At 45.1% G+C, this 6,407-nt stretch overlaps 1 protein-coding gene across 2 annotated transcripts in view; it reads left to right on the forward strand.

The window, feature by feature from the left end:
* The window catches only part of LOC109938710 (serine/threonine kinase 11 interacting protein), a 115,587-nt gene that overhangs the window by 631 nt on the left and 108,549 nt on the right, over positions 1-6,407 (forward strand). The gene's annotated exons all lie outside the window — the stretch shown is intronic.

Here is a 6,407-nt window from a genome sequence, read left to right on the forward strand (position 1 = left end):
GAGGTGGAATGTTGGGAATAGGGGTGGTTGAATGTGAGGGTGAGGGTGAGAGGGAATGGGCCAGATGGGAATTTGTGAGGAATTGAGGGGCGGAGCTGAGGGGAGTGGTGAGTGATGGAGGATGGTGACACTGAGTGAGTGTGAGTGGGTGAAGGAGGAATTGAGGGAGTAGATGGGGCAGGGATGAGGTGTGATTGAGAGAGAGGATGCAAAGATAAGTGAGGAATGGGGAGAGAAACGGATCTAGATAGAACAGGAAGGAGACGTAAAGATGTAGAGGAAGGGGTGAAAAGTTAAAGTTCAGAAGAAACCATATAAAATTGAGTAACAGGAGAATGTTGTTAAAATAATGGATACAATTCTAAAAGCCATTAAAGGTAACAAGGCAGGTAGAGTGGGTTGTTAATAAAGCACACTGTATTCTCAGCTTCGTTGATCGGGGCATAGAATACAAGAGCAAGGGATGTTATATTGAATTTGCAAAAGGTACTAGTTTGACCTCAGCTGGAGTTCTGTGTACTGTTCTTGGATCTGCGTTAGTTGTACAGTCATACGGTATGGAAACAAACTCCCCGACCCAACTCATCCATGCTGCCAAGTTTCCTAAACTGATCTAGTCCCGTTTGCCTGTATTTGGCCCGAATCCCCCTCAGCCTTTCCTATCCATGTACCTGTCCAAATGTCTTCAAAATGTTGTAACTGTACCTGCCTCTACCAGCGCCTCTGTTAGCTTGCTCAATATACACACCATCCTCTGTATGAAAAAGTTGCCCTTTTTTTTCTTTCATCATTCTAGGGATGAGGGTATTGCAGGCTGGGCCAGCTATTATCTGCTATGGCAGGATTCAAACCAGGTCCCCAGAACATAATGTGGGTCTGTGGATTAACAGTCCAGCAATAATACCACTAGGCCATTGCCTTGGGTCCCTTTTAAATCTTTGCCCTCTCACCTTAAAACTGTGCTGTCGAGTTTTGGTCTCCCCTACCCTAGGAAAAAGACCTTGGCTATTCACTCTTCTATGCCCCTCATGATTTTATAAACTTCTAAAAGGTCACCCCTACGGTCCAGGGAACAAAGGTCCCAGCCTAACCAGCCTCTCCTTATAACTCAAACCCTCCAGTGTTGGTAACATTCTTATAAATCTTTTTTGCACTCTTTTCACTTTAATAACATCCTTCCTGTAGCAGGGTGACCAGAATTGTAGACGGTACTCCACATGTGGCCTTGACAATGTCTTGTGTGGCTGTAACATGACATTCCATCTCCTGTGCTCAGTGCCAAATGCTGCTTTCACCACCTGGTCTACCTGTGATGCCACTTTCAAGGAATTATGTACCTGCGCTCCTATTTCTCTCTGTTTGACAACACTCCTCAAGTATCTACCCTGCCCTGGTTTGTCTTACCAAAATGCACCATCCTGCATTAGACTCCATCTGCCATTCCTTGGCCCACTGGCCCAGTTGATCAAGATCCCGATTATGGAAAGGATGTGAAGACACCGGAAGGGGTGCAGAAAGGGGATTGCAGTTATGGAAATAGATTGGGGAAGAGAAGAGAAGGTTTATAAAATCATGTGAGATCGGGTCGGACAATAGATACTGGCCAGTCGGCGAAACCCACAGTCCATGAGTGAATAAAAGGAAGTAGGCAGCTATCTGTAGAAGAACCTTGTGCAGAATTACAGGAAAACTTGTTCGTCAAGAGCCACTGCAGACACAATTGGCTGAATAGCCTTCTCCTGCACTGTAATAATTTTTGTAATTGTGTATTTAATTTATTATTGTTGCATGTTCTTCAGTACAGTGAAAAGTTTTGTTTTGCGTGCAGTACAGCAGATCATAACATATAAAGACACAAAGATCATAGAGTGATTGAACAGAGCGAGGAATACAAAGTTACAGCTGCAAAGAAGGTGCATGAAAAGCAAGATCAATGTTAGATTTGAAATTTGAGAGGTCCGTTTGGCAGTCTGATAACAGCGGGGAAGAAACTGCTCTTGAGCCCGTTGGTGCATGTGTTTAAACCTTTGTGTCTTCTGTCTGACAGAAGAGGTTGGAAGAGATTATAACCGGAGTGGGAGGGATCTTTGATGTTGGCTGTGTTTCTGCAGCAACTAGAAGTGTAGGTGGAGTCAATGAATAGGAGGTTGGCTTGCGTGATAGTCTGGGCTGTGTTCACAACTCTCTGTAGTTTCTTTCGGTCCTGGGTATACCAAGCCGTGATGCATCCAGATAGAATGCTTTCTATGGTGCATTTGTAAAAGTTGGTGAGGGTCCTTATGGACATGCTGAATTTCCTTAGCCTCCTGAGGAAAAAGAGGTGTTGTTGTGCTGTCTTGGCCATCACATTGATGTGGGTGGTCCAGGACAGATTGGTGATCATCACTCCTGGGAACTTGATGCTGTCAACCACCTCCACCTCAGCTCCATTGATGTAGACATGTGAGTGTCTTCCTCCTAGCTTTCTGAAGTCAATGACCGGCTCTTTAGTTTTGCTGACATTGAGGAAAGAGATTGTTATCTTTGTACCAAACACTGAGTACTCTATCTCTTTCCTGTATTCTGTCTGGTCATTGTATGAGATCGGCCTACAACGTGGTGTCGTTAGCGAACTTGTAGATGGAGTTTGGATGAAGTTTGGCCACACATTATTGTGTATTATTGGCACCTAAACATTTTCCTCAAAGAAAGAGGCTCTCATTTGAACCCTTTGAATGTGTTGTCCAGTTATCAGCCAACCCTGCGCTTGCATAGTTTCAATTTATCTATGGGGAAGACAGGATGATAGTAATATCATACTGGGCTACCAATCAAGAGGCCAAGCCAATGATTTGGGGGGGGCATCAATTTGAATCCCAGGTGGGATTTCATCTCAATTAGTCAATTGAGGCAGGATTTCATCTCAATTAGTCAATCTGGAATCGAAAACTAGTTTCCATAGTGGGCACCATAAAACAATCAATTGTCACAAAAGATGATCTGATTCATTGCTGCCCTTCAGGGAAGGAAATCTCCTGTCCCTAACTAATGTAGCCTACACGTGACTCCAGACCTACAGCAATGTGTGGAAGACTTTTGATAGGCCTCAGAAATAGGCCAGGAAGCCACTCAGTTCATGGGCAGTTAGGGACAGGTGACAGTTGCTGGCCTTGCCTTGAAACCCACTTCTGCACGAAAGAGTTGTTAAAAGTCTTGTGCTTTCAGGGCATGTGTGTGCAATGATGCAGATGTTTGTGAAACTGACCCATGTCAATGGGGAAGTACCAGGGTGTAACAGGAAAGTGTGTGCCAGGTGTGAATGTAGATTTGGAGGAATTAGATTGTGCGAAACGGAGTGTGAGCCACGATAAGTACCACAGTCCCGAGGGTATAAACCAGGGCTAGCACGTGCTATTTCTCAGTTGTTTGTCATCTCTACTGTCCACAAACTGAATTTATTTGATCTAGATAATCATCTCCCCTGCCTCCACTCCAGAAAGTGCTAACTCTAGACTGTCTGATGGCACACCTCTGGTACTCCATGCATGTGGGCCTTCTTTATGGGAGTTCTTGCAACTAAACTTGCATTTCTATAGCACCTCTCATGCAAGTCAGTGCAGAGTGTTCACAGGAGTGGTTATTAAACAAAACTTTGGCACATGTTAGGTCAGGTGACTAGACGTTTGGTCAAATGGGTTGGTTTTGAGAAGCCTCTTAAAAGAGGGGGTTGTGGGATTACAAACCTTGAATCTTTGGCCACACCACAATGGAAACTGGATGTGCAAGAGGCTGCAATTGGAACTTCAGTGATGAGGGTAGATTGAAGAAGTTCGGTCTGCTCTCCTTGGAGAGAAGGCTAAGAGGATTGATTGGTTAGATTGATTGGCTGGAAAGAGTAGACAGGGAGAAGCAGTTGCCACACAAAAAAGGAAGGAGGAGGAGATGGCATCAGTTGAAAATGCTGCAATGAAGCAAGGATGATGTGAGAAAAGCATTTCCACTCAGCGAGTAGTTAAGGTTTAGAATGTACTGCCTGGAAATGTGGTTGAGGCATTCAGGAGGGGCATTGGATGATTGTTTGGGTAGAAAAATTGTGCAGGAATATGAGGAGGAAAAGCAGGTGATTGGCACTAGAGAATAGAATCAGTACAGGTACCATGGACTGAATGGCCTCATTCTGTGCTGTAACAATTCTGAAGAGGAGTGTGGTGATCTTAGTGCATTGTAGGCACTCGGAAGACTAGTATGTTTATCCAGGCTGTTTGGCACCAGGAGGCATCTGGGTTAAACCCATTCCAAGTCCGGTTCCCACGGATTTTCTGTGATCGTTTAGAAAGCAGGACAGAGTTGATGGGTCAAATGATGTCTTTTGTGTTCCTTGTGTGCTATCAAGAGTCTAGTTCCTCTCTCTCGGCCTTGTGTTTGGTTCTTGGTACCACATTATAGAGGAAGAATGTGAAGGCATGCGAGAGTACAGAAGAGGTTTATGAGTATGGTTCCGAGAGTGAGATTTCTCACTCATGGATGTAGATTGGAGAAGGTGAGATTGTTCTCCTCCTCGGACAAGAGAAGGCTGAGGGAAGTTTTCAAAATCATGAGAGATTTGGACAGAATAAGTAGGGAGAAATGTTCGCACCCATGAAATGATTGAGAACTTGTACCCTTGTTTAAGGGTACAGTGTCCTGAGGAAGGGTTACCAGACCCAAAACGTTAACGCAGATTTCTCTTCTCAGATGCTGCCAGACCTGCTGAGCTCTTCCAGCAATTCGTGTTTTAGCTTCTGACTTAAAGCATCCGCAGTTCTTTCGGTTTTTGTTGAAATTGGGATTCTGTGTTGTACTGGTGTCTAGGATTTGTGCTGCTGCCCCTTACTGTAAAACTGTGGGAAATAAGAGCAGGAGGCCATTCAGCTCCTTGAACCTCCTCTGCCATTCACATGCGGAGATCGAAATTTTCACCACCTTTTGTTTTTTTTTTGGATCAATACTTGGAGAAAGGGGTTTACTGGATGAAAGGGAAGGCGTGGAGCTATTTGCACAGCACTAACAAATGGCTGGCACAGGATCAATGGATCGAATGGCCATCTGTGCAGTGATGGAGACCTATGTGGACATGTCTGGTAACAAAATTGACCGCTGTAAATTCAGACCAATGATGACTTTTGAGTGGAAGGAGGACATGAATTTGTATAGCACCTCTCATCACCACAGGACCGCCTAAGAAACTAGGCTCCTGCTCCAGAGCGTACTGGGACCTCGAGTTCATCAACCAGACCAGGCCATTGACCCACCAAGCCTTCATAAGGCACTTCTGTTACGAACAGAAAAGGTTCCATTCTTATTGCACCGAGCTCAGTATGTCCTAATGGGTTGAACAGCGAAAGCTGTACTTTTCAGACTGAAACCATGTGCTGTGAATGCTGGAAACATGAACTAAAAGCAGAAAGTGCTGGAAGTAATCAGAGTCTGTGAAAAGAAACTGAGTTAATGTCTCGGTTTGATGAGCTTTTAAGCAAAAGTACTTTGCAGTGCTGCTGATCAGCAGGATCTCAAGAAGAGTGGTGTGAAATCTGGGTTGTTTCTGTGGTGTTCTCAAAAGATTGTGTTTTTCAGCATGCGGGAGCACTCCTCCTGCTGCTGTTTGTGGTGGTTCTCTTAAAATCATGGCCTTAAAATATTTTTTAGAATTAGAATTAGGATTGATTGTCGCATGTACTCAAGGCAGGGATACAGGAATACAGCGAAAAATTTACAATGTCACCATTCATTGCACTGTCTTAGGTATAATTTACCCAGGCATGAAATCTTAGGTAAAAAGTTTAAAGTTCAATGTTACAGTTCTTCTCAGTATAAAGTAGTAGATGAGAAATAAAGTTAAACGTTCCTAATTACAGTCCTGTGCTGGGCTCAATCTCTTCCCCCTTCCCTACCCTGGGCTGTACTTGACCTCCTCCCAGGCTGGGCTCGATCTCTCAATCCTCCACATTACCATCTCGCCACTGACTACCATCTGGGCTCATCAGCCACCTCACCACAGACTGCCAAAGTCCTGGTCTGGTGCTGCTTCGGGCCCCCAGCCACAGCTAAAGGCCACCGTCCACGCAAGAGGGCCTCGGTTTAGTGCTCCTTTAGGAAGGCGGCGTCTCCAACCATGCAGCGCTCCCTTGATATCACACCACGGCCAAAGTAACAGGGCAGCAGAGGGCATTTAGCTCATTTCAGCCTGCTCTGTCATTTAATATGACCTTGGCAGATCATCCAACTCTATCCCCTGTTGCCACTTTGTACTTATCACCCTGTTCCCTGGCCAACATCTCTATCTCGGGCTTGCTGCAGTGCTCCAGCGAAGCTCAGCACAAGCTGAAAGATTATCAGAGACAGCAAGGTGCAGGGCTGGATGAACACAGCAGGCCAAGCAGCATCACAAC

Source organism: Rhincodon typus, chromosome 7 (assembly GCF_021869965.1).
Source record: "Rhincodon typus isolate 14 chromosome 7, sRhiTyp1.1, whole genome shotgun sequence".
NCBI lineage: Eukaryota > Metazoa > Chordata > Chondrichthyes > Orectolobiformes > Rhincodontidae > Rhincodon > Rhincodon typus.